This window comes from Rhipicephalus microplus, chromosome 2 (genome assembly GCF_043290135.1).
Source record: "Rhipicephalus microplus isolate Deutch F79 chromosome 2, USDA_Rmic, whole genome shotgun sequence".
Classification (NCBI taxonomy): Eukaryota; Metazoa; Arthropoda; class Arachnida; order Ixodida; family Ixodidae; genus Rhipicephalus; species Rhipicephalus microplus.
The window spans coordinates 104359334-104372959 of NC_134701.1; the positions used below are offsets into that span (position 1 = coordinate 104359334).

The window sequence follows — 13626 nt, forward strand, 5'->3', positions numbered from 1 at the left end:
TTTCCGCTCCTAAAATTTGAAACTTTCGTTTGTAATAGCAGTATTTGTAGCGGTTGAACTCCTTGTATCTTCACGAACAAATAGACACCACTCTGACCCTCCTAGAACCAAAATTACTAAAGTTATAGGTAGATATGTGCAGAGCTCACTTATCCGTGCTGCTGACGCAGCCGCTCCCATACTGAGCCTCTCTACCCTACCACACCTGTTATCAAATATCATATTACCTGATCAACCTATTACAGTTTGTTGCAATAAATCATGGTCAAGCAGATACATTATGAATGTGCAGATAATCTAAATACAGTGACTTTTTGAATAATTTGTGTTGTCTATTTTCAGTCCCTGGACATTCCCTTCATTTTTCATCTAGTTTTCCCACTTGTAGCTGTCCTTTTTCTGAAATATGCTCAACTACATTGCAGTGAAATAATAAATGCTTTCAAGCAAACGGCATTATACCACAATAATTTATAATTGGTATACATTTGTACTTTTTTAGTGCATGTGCAATACATTGTTTGGATACAGCAGTGTATCCGAATATATGTTCCAAAACGACGAAAAGAATGAATAAAACAACTTCATTGCGAGATCCGGCTAGTGCTGGTCCGGGGGCCTGACCACTATGATGGAGGATGCAAGTTCCTGTCTCCCAAAAGCCTCCGTGGCCTGCTGGAGAGCCCAGCTTTCGTCTTCTGTATTGAAGTATAGCAGTGTTTTACGCCATCGTTCTTGGAGAGGCTCTGGGGAGTCTTTTTGCTTCTAGGTCACCCTCATAGCACGTGCCTTAGAGCAGCCACTTCTATTTTACAGGCTTTACATATCGAGTCTGGGCAAATCTGGAAACATTCTGTGTAGCAGAGCAAGCTGGGAAAAGAATTGGTTTGTAATTTGCGCCAATCTCTTGCTTGTTATCAAACTAATTTTGGGTGAGATGAGGGGGGGTGAAACACGCCTCAAGTCCCGATATTACACTTCGAGTGTTCTGAATAGGTGGCGATTCTGTCTTTTAAGAAAGGTTCGGTTTCGGCAGCACGCACACCTACCTTTTCTGTCTTTTAGGATAGGTTTGGTTTCGGCAGCAAGCACACCTACCGATTAAACCTGCCGCGCAGCCTTGGGCTGCGCGGCAGGTTATATCTCGCGACAGCGCTTATGGACCGTCTCATTCGGGTTGTAGGTGGTGGTGTTAATGTGTGCTGGCAAGAAGCTTAAATATGTACGTTTCTTTGAGCCCATCAGTTCCGCGTTATTGTTTTAGGGCACTTTGCGAAATGCGTCCACACGCAAAATTTTTATTTCTGACCGGCGAGTCGCTCAGGAAGAATAGATTTCTATCCAAGAGTATAACCCACACACAACAGCCGTCCGCTTTGCGCTGCCGACTACGCCATCCGTGCATTCTTTCCCTAATTGTAGATACCCGCCCTTGCGTTTGGCTGCGTGATGGCTACATATTTGCTCGTTCTTTTTTTCAAATTAAGCTAGGGTGTTTAGTTCAGGTACGAAATACGATCGCACCTGTTAAGTTGAGCATTTATTTGTGTTCGTAACTTGTCTACCATTGCCTGTTGTCTCGTGTTTTGCTGTCGCTTGTACTTCGCGGAAACCATCAAATTTTGGGTGTCATCACTAACAGCGTGCCCCGATGCTTGTTTTTTGCAAAGCTGCAAGACCTTCTTGCTATGATTTATAACAGGACCGCCTAGAGACAAGATTAGCAATTGCAGGTTTTTACCCAATGCTGTAATGTGATATCGTCTACCTTTGTGCACAATCAGAGCTACGCCGTATATACCGATCTGATCTAGCAATCAATACGTGCTGACCCAAGACGCGTTAGCTGCGATTTATCTAGATCACTAATTCCGCATTGAACATAGATTATTTACGTTAAAAAGGTTTCTATACTACAGGTGGTTTAAACCGTGCCACTTTATTCTGCAGGCTAACAACGTACGTGGCGGTGATACCACCTCTGATCACGATGGCTTGAAAACTGCTGTTTCATGGAAACGTTCTACAATTTTAATGGAGCTGTAAGTATTTAAAAATGCACTTTACGTTTACCTATTGTAGAACTTTGTTATGGTGGTGATATGGAAGTCTGTCTTCTGCTACAAAATACAAAAAAATTATTGAGGCTTTATTTCGTTTTCATCTTATGAATAACTCTCAATATAAGCAGTGATTGCTATTTTAAGCTACTTTTTTAAAGAAGCAGCGTGCACTGAAAGTAGTGGCTGCGTGTCTTTTTTTTTTTTCAAATTGAGTCTACGATGCAAAGCCATCCACAGCCAAGGTCAAATAGTGTTTATGTTTTGTTCTTTGTCAGCATCTCATGTGCACTAGTTCCGTTTTTAAAAACATTCACGGCGAAAACATTAATTTTGCATGAGGAAACATCATGCTTTGACTATGCGATGTTGAAAGATCGTGCACAAGACATGCGCTTGTTGGAGCGCAGATTGCGGACGAGACGTTCAAGGAATGAAAGGAATGTGTTGCACTACGGGCACTGGAAGAATTCCGCAGTGTGTGGCTGACGCCCGTGGCTACTTTCTGCATGAAAACATGAAAGGTAAGTGGAACAAGTTAATATTTGAAGTGTGCAACTCAGCAGAAGGCTGTGTTATCGCAGGCGAAGGAGGATTTGTAGAGACGCAGCCTTATGCCTCTTTGCGACGGACAGACATTGTTATTGTCCACGCTATCGATTCGCTGCGACTACGTTTATGTGGGCAGAGAGCCACGACGCATGACACGTCGTTGCGGAAACAAAGTATATTATCGTCAATATCACGTATATTATCGTCAATATCTCTCATGTGCATCGTACTCACATTGCATTATAAAGAAAGCAAAGCCGTACCGCCATTTATTGTTTGGCCCTGCGCTCGCGTTTGTGTGTGATATGATTCGTAACTTCGCTCAGTATAGCTTGCCTACCATCGAAACAGTATCATAAACTGAAACTAATGGTGCAGTGTAGACTAGACGATCTCACACTGTTTTGAGATAGGTAAACGCAATAGTGCAAATGGTAAGCCGGAGCCGTGTTTTCAGCGTAGCGTACAGATGTTCCTGCATTCGATGCGTGTGGATCACCTTCGTTTGTCAGTAATATTGTGCAAACGAGCATCCACAATAATAGAAACTTACGTGTATAGTGTGAGACCTAATATTCTGCCACAGTGTTGATTTTTATACATGAATGTACTGCCTTCATATAGATTTATATATTACAGTGCTGTGTGGCTGTGGTGTAATTAGCATCGTACAGTGTGGTTGTTTATGCAAGTATTTCAAGAGGCAGAACAGTCTCACCAGGCTGATTGGCTCATGAGGAACTTAAGTGTTCAAGCACCAACAACATTAGGACAGAAGGCAGATATTCAGTGACAGGACCAGCACTCTTACATGTCTAACCTTCGGACCTGAACTTATTTGTGTTAAATTTAATATGTTTGCATAAATTAGCAATATGCTTTTTTGTACAGGTTTTGCTACCCCTTTATTGCTGCGATAAAAGTAAATTAGATTGTGCATATATAAACATGACTTGACAAATCAAATTTCGTGCAGATACATCGAACACCTCATGAAGGCCTTCTACATAATCACTTGCTTTTGCTTCAGCTTTCTGAATACTATTTACGTTTGTTTAGGTTATATTATTCATGTTTATTAGTCTCTAATATAAAGCAATTGCATGTCAATTGAGTGATTCTTGCCCTCGTGAGTGCTTCAAAGGTTATGCACTCTATTACAAAATCTTACCTAACATATATTCAGTGCTGCTGTCTGCACAGCACTAGAAAATGTACTGTGTCTCATTTCTTTCTTACTTGTTGCCTCATGTTTCACACAACACACTTTCACACTTTGCAAACACATGCAAACAAAGCAGGAAAACTAAACCCATTTTTCTTTTGCTAGAGGTAAAATTGGTTTAGTTGCATAAATAAATAATCTTTGCATGCCTCAGAAAGATTGTACACCTTTCACAGCATGTGTAATATACACTGTATATGCTGTCTCAATAATCTCTGTTAAACTAGTTTTTTTTTAGTTATGCACGGCTTAAATGTGGAAATTAAGGGACGATGTCGGCATTTGTAAGCTTGTTACATAAATTGCCTATCCCCTATTTTCTGTTTTCATTGTAGAGGATTCCTGACACCAAAATTGGAAACTCAAGTTGTTTGCATTGTTTGAGAGTCCTGCATGCGGGGCCATTCTGACCGAATATAACTGATGAATGTTGCGTATAAGATATCCTAATTTCATTTTAAAGTAAAAGAGAGTACTCATCTGGGTTGTAAGCACCTGTTGATATCTTTTCTGGTTTGACGTAGACAGAGGCCCCGCATGATTTTCCAGGAATAAGGTGAGTATTGTTTGGCTGCTTACGCCAAAACTGTTTTTCTTTTTTTTTGGGGGGGGGGGAGGGGCGACATGGTCGAAGCTTCTATATGGCTTCATCCTTCATCACCCTCGGGTCCCCCGTTTGAAAACAGGAGATTTAGCGCCACCCGCCGAAGCTTGAGCGCTTTGGTTTCACCTAGGTATTCAAAAACCAAACTTAAACTTATCCTTATGATTTAGGTCAGCATCAGCCAAAAGTCTGCCCTTAACGTGTTCAAGAACCTACCTTGTGCTTATCGCAGAAATTTCTTCGTACTTAAGTAAGGCTCGGTTAAGGTAGCCTATGACTTACCTAAGGCTTCCTTAAATAGCACGGAGGGGGGAGGACAACTATGCGTATTCTGTTGATTATGTAGAACCCAAAAAAGTAATATTGAGTGGCACAGCGTACGCATAAACGTCACCACTGGGGCAAGAAAAAGTGTTTTTTCGCAAACATAGCAGATATCTGCTGTACTATAATCGTGACAAGGTTGGCAAGAAGGCATTGACAAGGCCATCGCTTCGAACTTGAAGCGTGCCAACCCCATAAAAGTGCGATGCAATAAGCAGCTGCACGAGACAAGGCACAGCGAATCTATGATCATAAATATTTCCCGACAGAAGCAGCACAGCGAGCGGCTTCCTCACGGCAATTTTCCTTAAGCGGGGATGGCACAAATATTCCTGCTGGTGATATGTCACAGGGTTCCGTCGATCGTTGAGGCCTTGCCCCAGCGGTCACGTGTATACGTAAGCTGTTCCATTCAATATTTCTTCTTTGTGCTCTACACAATCAACAGAATACGCAAGGTTGTCAACCCCCTTCATGCTGTTCAAGGAAGCCTTAAGGTAGATCATGGGCGACCTTAACCGAGCCTTACTTAAGTACGAAGAACATTCTGCGAAAAAAACAAGGTTGGTTCTTCAAATGGGTTAAAGGAGGACCTATGACTGAGGAGCTTTAGTAAGGTTTGTGTATACGGGGGCTAGTCAGAGAAATGTAGTCCTAACTGTAATGCTCTAGTTTCTTTGGGTATTTAGGCGGGCATTAAAAAGGACCGAATTAAGGATACCAGCATTAATTCCAAAAAGCGTTCGAGCATGTGTGATTCAATTTCAGAATTATCAGATGCAAAGCAACGAAACACTGAAAAAACGTTTCAAAAAAACTTTTATTTTCTGGGCTCTTTCAAAAACTTGAGAAGGGGGAGTTACGAGGTAGATCAAGCTATGTGATACAAATCACAAGGCCTCAGATGACTATGCTAGCTGATAGCTTTATAGAAGCAAAAGGGACAGAAAACTATAGAACAGGGAACATAAGTGGGACTGGTTATGCATCAGTGTTGGGTGCAAATGAAAAGAACAAGAGAAGCGGAACTACAGCGTTGATGTCACATATGGTGTCCGAGTCAGTTGGCCTTCAGAAATTACGGCTGCACTTTTGTGGCTTTCAGCAGCCTTGATATTACGATAAAGTAGGAGAGACAAGAATACCAGAGAGCGTCGTAAGTTGACAGGCAACATATATATTAAAATAGTGGTGTCCTGATTTTATTGCTATTGAACTAATGAACCTATTTTTATTATTGTTTCCACCATGGCCTGACACATACACATCTCTGTGGCAATTGGTCCACGCTGAAAAGTTTTTTACATCCTCATTGCCAAGCCGTAGCATATACACACATCTTTATGGCTGTGGAAGAATGCAAAACCGTGGTCCTGACACCTTCATCAGCATCTTCTTTTGCTGCCTAGCAAATGCCTTGTAACCAAAGGCTCAGAATACAAGCCAGCATGTGAGAGCTCCTAGAATGTGTCCCACATAGTACAGCTTTGCTCCAAGGTTCTGTAACCATTCTTTGTTTACGCTACCACTTATGGCAAAGCATTTTTAGCGTCCTCTCAATAGTCAGAAAAACAAATAGAAGAGCGGCATGTTTATGCATAAATATTGTTCTGACCCTTCAAAACTGTTCGAATGGGTATCAATGCAAAAGATGCTTAAACACCCTGGAAAAGAGATGAGATTATACTCATTTCTGTCTCTTCTTGCTTTGATGGAGGCTACATGTTTCGTGTATTTCAGTTGAGCTAATTTTTGCATACCTCTCAATGCAGTTGCACTCTAAGTGTTCAAACTAGCACTTTTCTTTAGAAGCTTCCCAGTACTCCCAGTTCACTGGAGCTGTGGTTGTGCTGCAGTGACCTTATTTTTTTCTTTACGTACAAAACAGAGTGAACGTGCACCTTCAAGTTACATTCAGCGTTAGGTGGACTCTCATAGTTCAGAAAAGTAAGCAAAATGAAGGTTGATTATACCAAGCTTAACTTCTAAGAAAGTACGTCTGGATTCGTTTCTTGAAATTACAGCCTTTTCTCGCATAGAAGTTCAGATGTTTAATTCTAAGAAATATCATCTGCAACCTCGTGGAGGTTCACTTTGGCTGAGGAAAGTGGCACTGGTGGTGTTCTCTGTGAAAGAAAACAGCAAAAGGCACTTTCACACATTAAAGCATTGCCCAAATAGAGCATCACTTTTGCCGCCTGCTGTTGTTTCATCGCAAAGGTCAAGGTCACCACCCTCAAAGGGACGTGTTGAACAGCAGGGTAAGTGGTTGAATGGTTTCATTTTTGTTATGTCATAAACAAAGAAATATAGAGATTCAGCGAGGATGGCTAGGATAAGAATTGCGTAAATGTAGAGAATTTTCTTGTCAGGCCGGTTCATCTGCTAGCATGCCACAATGCAAAAAAGTAGCATGCTCTGATTTCGCACCTGTAAGTGAGACTTCATCACGCATGCATTGTAATCGCAATGTGGGGGTTAACCTTTGTACATGCGAAATAAGGCATGGCCACATAAGTAGAAAACACAAGCTCTCTAACGAAGTCTGCGCTCGCATTGTTTGCAAGATTACCTGGGTAGACTGGGTGAGCATCGACACGAGGGAGATTCAAATAGCAGCTGCAAGAATATCATAACAGAGGGGATAAGAAAAATATGGCAGAGGATGTGCGTACCAAGAACTGAGCATTATACAGATTGGATGAACTGTATGTAAAGCAACTGTCCAAAAAAGAAGCTTGAAGTCATGTCTGTATCTGAAATTTGTTGTGATGCAAGTGGTTTTATGTTGTACATTTTTTCATTGCAATATACGTAGTTATGTTCCTTTTTGCTGGTTCCCTCGAAGGCCGTGCCCATATTTTCTTAGAAGCATTCCTATGATCCACTATGAAACTATTTTAGTATACACAATAGGGATTTTATAAAGGGCTTCTCCCTTTTTCTGTCGAAGATTTTCAATCCTCCACACAAATGCCTTGCTTTTGTTATGATACAGTTCATGCAAAGTAACGTGTATATGTCCTTTCATACAAATAAATGAAAACCGAATTGATTGCTTAGCTAATCGTAATCATCATGAAAATTCAGGCCTCTACCTTGATTCTTCGCCCAAAAACTTTATGTTGCGTATTGATGGCACTGTTGAGATCGAGACTGGGTCAGTTTTTTCACAAAAGTTTCAATCATTTAGTCGTATATTATGAATGAGGAAAAACTTATTTTAATGAAGCTTGGCATTATGAAGTACTTCATTCAACGAAAAAAGTTTGTTTCCCCAGGAAGCACTCATGTGTTATCTCTAATGTGTCATCAAACATTATCATCAACTTAAATTAACAAACTAGCTTGGCATCAAACCTGATTTCATAAAATTAAAAAAAAATGAGTGAAGGAGTGGTGGCTTCCTTCCGAGTTTGCAGACAAGTTTTTGGGCGAGCATGTGCTCTCCATTTCGTTAAAACGTCTCAGTGCCCTACTCCCACACATGGAGCAGGAAAAAATGGCCGCATATCCACGGAGTGAATAAAGGAGAGCGGGGCGAAGCATCTGTTCGTCCATTCGTTCTTGCTTCCGTTTTTCCATTCGTGCGTCTGTTCGTGCGTCTTTTCGTGCGTCCGCTCGTCCATCTGTGCGTCTGTCCCGGCGTTCGTCCATGCATCTGCTCCTGCGTCCGTCCATGCATCCATCCGCCTGTGCAGCCATCCGTGCGTCCGTTCATGCATCTGTCTCTGTGTGTGTTCGTCCACCTATTCAACACTCCAAGTACTACCATGTTGAATCTTTTTATCATATATTTGGATGGATGGATGAATAGGTATGGCTGTACCGTCTAGATCTGGCGGTGGCTAGCGCCACCAAGCCGTAATATTTAATGAACCAAAAACTAGATTTATTTTTTCCCCTTAAATAGTGAGGTTCGAATTCGTACTTTGCAGTGAAGGGTTTAATTTTCACTCGTGCCTTGATTTTAGCCACCAATCAGATAACCTCCTTCTAGTTATTTCTACCCACTAAAAGTCTATTTTGCCCTCACTGTCCCTAAACACCAGTGCTTTGAAAAACTCTGTGCCATCATCCTGAACTATAGGGTGAAGCCCTTTACAGAACATTATCAGGTGTTCGGCAGTTTCTTCTTCCTCTCTACACGCACTGCATACCGTGTGTACCCCTTTTTATTTGGCCCGATATGTATTGGTTCGCAATACTGCCGTCCTGGCCTCTAACAGCAGAGAACTACGCCGAGTATTATCAAAGATCCTTTCCTTGGCAATTTCCTGCTTAAAAGTTTGATAGATCTCTAGTGCGGACTTCTTAATCATGCCAATTCTCAACATATTGGTCACAGCTTCCTTCACCTTCTTCTTAACCGATAATTCTTTTTGGTTTGGTTCCCTACTGTTTTCCAAGTATTTACCAGCCAATTTTCTGGTTCGCTTTTGCCACTTTCTATCGACATTCTTCATGTACAAGTAGCTGAATACCTTCCTAGCCCAACGCTCATCCCCCATTTATCTCAATCGCTTCTCAAATTTCATCTTGCTGCTAGCTTTCCTGCCCTCAAATGATGTCCATCCCGTATCACCTTGAACTCCCTGATTTGGTGTATTCCCGTGAGCTCCTAAGGCAAGCCTACCTATTCCACGTTGCTTAATTACTAATCTTGCTTGAACTTCTGATCTCATGCACAAGACCGCATTGCCGAACGTCAGACGAGGAACCGTGACCCCTTTCCATATTCCTCTCACAAAATCATACCTATTATAATTCTATAGTGCCCTGTTTTTCATTACCGCTGCATTCCTGTTACGTTTAGTCGACACGTATATTTCGTGTTCCCTTAGGTACTGGGCACCATTGCTTATCCATACGCCCAGATATTCGTATTTATCTGTTACCTCTAGCGTGACCTCCTGTATTGTAAGCTCACTACTTTCATTGTCATTAAAAACCATGACTGCTGATTTTTCCTTACTGAATCTGAAATCTAACCGATCTCCCTCATTACCGCAGATGTCCATCAATCTCTGCAAATCTTCCTTGTTGTCGACCATTAGCACTATATCATCTGCGTACATCAATGCTGGAAGTGCCTGTTCAAAAAGTTTTCCTTGTTTGACAAAAGAGAGGTTGAAGCCCAGTCCACTTCCCTCTAATTCGGCCTCTGATCCTTGTAGGTAGACATGAATAATAAGGTTGACAGGGGACACCCCTGCCTAAGCGCCCGTTTTACCTCTGCAGGCTTGGATACCTGTTTTTCCCACTTTATAATTACCTTGTTACCTTTATAGATATCCTTAAGAAGATTAGTGACTACATCTTCCATGCCTAGTGTGTCCAGTATTCTCCACAATTTCTCTTGAACCATGCTATCGTACGCTCCCTTGGTATCCAAAAATGATAGCCACAGGGGCCTGTGTTTCTTTTCTGCTATTCCGATGCACTGCGTCAGTGAGAACAGATTCTCTTCCAACCTCCTGTGTTTCCGAAACCAATTCTGCAGTTCCCCCAGCACCCCTTCATCATCTACCCATGCCTGCAGTCTTTCCTTTATAATCTGTGTCGCCAGCCTGTAGATCACTGATGTCACTGTTATAGGACGGAAGTTGTTTATGTTAGCTTTGTCCCCCTTTCCTTTATATATCATGCTCTTCCTGCTAAGTTTCCATCTATCGGGAACTTCTTCAATGATTATTATTTTACTCACTGCCTCTCTCAAAGCCTGCTTAGACTTCGGACCTAATGCCTTTATCAGCATAATTGAAATGACATCTGGGCCTGTTGATGTACTACTAGGAACCCTTTTCTCAGCCCTTTACCACTCTTGTTGTGAAAATGGAGCCATTGAGCCACTTTATTTATCCTTGTCCATTGTAGTGCATAAAGCACTTCTTTGTTGAAATTTTTCTGCCACCCTTGTTCTAATATATTCAATAGCTTTTTCTCCTTCTAGCCTATCACCATGAGCTGTAGTTATAAACCTCTGCTCTAGTCTCGTCTCATTTCTTAGGGAGTTTAGATGGTTCCAAAACTCCGCAGCTGCCTTTCTATCTTTTTTATTTACTTCTGCCAGGCACTGAACTCCCTTTCTTTTAATCTTTTCATTGATCAGAAGGGATGCATCCCTTCTACAGCTTAGAAAGATTTCCCATTTTTTTCAACATCATCTGGTGGTTCACCCCGCTGCTTAGCATGTCTGTGTTCCCTAGAGGATTCCTGACGTTTTTCTATGGCTCTCTTAACTTCCTCATTCCACCAACTTTTGTGTTTGTGTCTTCTTTTCCAGGGTGACTTGTCACGTGCCTTAGCAAGCTCTAGCTCAAACAGTCTAATTAGATTCGTGTATGTCCACACTGTTTTAATATCCTCAGTGATTACTTTCTCAATTTGTTTAGTGGCTCTTTCAATTTTCCTTTCTGAATAAAAATTTTCGTGTAATTGCTCATCTTGTCTCCTTCCCACTTTCACTGCTCTTCCAAAAACTAGCTTGATACGTTTGGGATCACTACCCAGACTTCTGGAGCCACCTTCATCTATGTGCATTCCCCTGAGCTTATCATGCATCCTATGTGACATCAGTGCGTAATCTATCGTCAACTGCAGCCTTCATACCTCCCATGTTGTTTGCCCTTCACACTTCTCGGTGTTGTTGCAAATGATCAAATCAAGCCTTTCACACATATTCATTATCATTTTGCCTGTCGGGTCGGCATACATATCTATATCTTCTATGTGCACAATCATATCTCCCAGTATAATTATCTCGCACTCTCCATTTAACTCCTGAATGTCATTTGATATACACTTTACCATTGCCTGGTTTTCCTCTCTGGCCTTTGCTCTCGTCCACAAGTACACGAAGCCAAGGAGTGTAATTTTTCCTGCCATTTTCCCTTTTAGCCATAAATGTTCCTTGCAGTCCTGCTTGACTCTTTTCCAGTCGGTACTTTTATAAATGAATGCCCCAATACCACCAACCTTTTCTGCTGTCTTCTGTTCTATTACAATATTTCCACGCGTAGTCTGCATTGTTAGGAGGTTGCTCTACGTCCCTGAGATATGTTTCTACAAAACCGTATACAATCGGCCTCTCCTCCCTTAGCTGTTCTTCTATCTCTTCCCACTTCAGCCTTTTCCTACCATCCTGCATGTTAATATATCCTATGTATCATTTGGCTCGGCGCTCGGGGCTACGTCTATGTATACCCCGGGCTCTATCTATCTTAGATACTGGAGCCATTTTAGAATCGTATCTGTCCATACCACCTGTCAAAGAGTCTCCCTGGTTGTTTTCCTCATTATAGCTATCTTGCACCCCAAAGGACTCGCTTATCCCCCCAAAAAGCTACTGCGCGTCCTGCAAGTCGCCAACCCACCTCATGACCTAGCCGCCGATCGAAATGAATTCTGTCTCGTTGAAAACCACCCAACCTATGCACCTCTGTTTGTTTCCACCACCTAAAAGCCTTTCTCTCGACTTATCCGCCATATCTGTTGGTTTGCGTTGACAACCACTCTTTTCAGGTTACTATTACGCATCGGTACCTCCGGTATCGTGCATATCGCTACCTGTACCTGAGGAGAAGTGGCGCGCATGTCATCGACGCCTTTCGCCAGTGTAGTTGCTAGTCCTGCCGTATCTTCATTTAGGACATTGTTTAAACCACCTGAAATTATCACGAGGTTGCGTCTATCACCTGTAGTTTTGAGTTTTGCGCTCGCTTGCCTCATGACTGCTTCCAGCTTGCGTCCTGGGAACGCCCCTACTGCAACCCTCTTGTCACCTGTTACCCTCTCTTTAATGGCTTCTGTGCATCGATTTAAATTCGAGTCCCCGGCGATTATAACATGCTGTGAATTTTCAGCTGGAGCGTCCTGCACCTGGGGGTTTCTTGCATCTGTGCCGCCAGCTGCTTTGTTCTCACCCAGCTCCACCACTACTTCACAAAACTGGGCCTTCCAACACTTGAACCGGCCGAACTTGTTTTTCCCGTTCTTTCTTGCTCTTTCTTCTTCACCATTCTGGTTGCCGGTTCCCTACTGTTTTCTCCGTAGGCCACTCCTCTGTTCACCTTGACTAGTGCTTCCTCGGCCGACTTAAGCCTTTCTCCCATATCCCTCGTTTTCTCTTGCTTTGTCGCCAACGCAGTCTCAAGCTCGGTGATTCTCATCAGCAGTTCACTCTGGGCAACCATCATTTTCTCCATTTTTCTTCGACCTCACATTGCCTACACTTCGCGTCAGCCTCTTCTCTTTCCGCTTCTACACTTGGGTCCACTTTCAAACCAACCCCACATCCTAAACACTTTACAGCCTTTTTAACCATGTCTTTCCGACACCAATTGTCCCTATGACTTGTCTCAATCGATAATTACAAAACTCGAGCCCTGCCCTACGAAAAGAGAAAGTCTAAGCTCTACTACAAAAATTTGCGTGTTCAATGTACGTGCACCTCTCCCACGGGGTTGCAAAAGAAAAACAACAAAAAAAACAAAAAGCAAACACACACACACATGAACAAACTAATAAATACCTGGTGACTGACCCGCGAAAAAGCCGTTCCATAAAATAAGTGCTACAGAGATTTTAACTGCTGCCTTATAGCTCAAAACAACTTATCTTTGCAGTCGATCGGGAGCGCTCAAAAAACACGTCCATCCACCGTGACAGCCCGAACCGCTCCTGCCGTTTTTCAGCGGCAGTGTCTGCCAACACGTGAACTTGTGCGTCGATATTGATGCAAGCAATGAGACTTGCCGAGACTTCAGAGTGCGGCACCCGGTATTTTTCATTAGAAAAACGCTTGATCGTTGCTTGGTCATATAGAATCACCGCCATTCAGCGGACATTCCAAGGACTGA

General features: G+C 42.4%; 1 pseudogene; it reads right to left on the reverse strand.

Annotated features, from left to right (window-relative positions):
* Positions 1-8718: 8718 nt before the first annotated feature.
* On the reverse strand, positions 8719-9786 carry LOC142790738 (uncharacterized; annotated as a pseudogene).
* Between the last annotated feature and the right edge of the window lie 3840 nt (positions 9787-13626).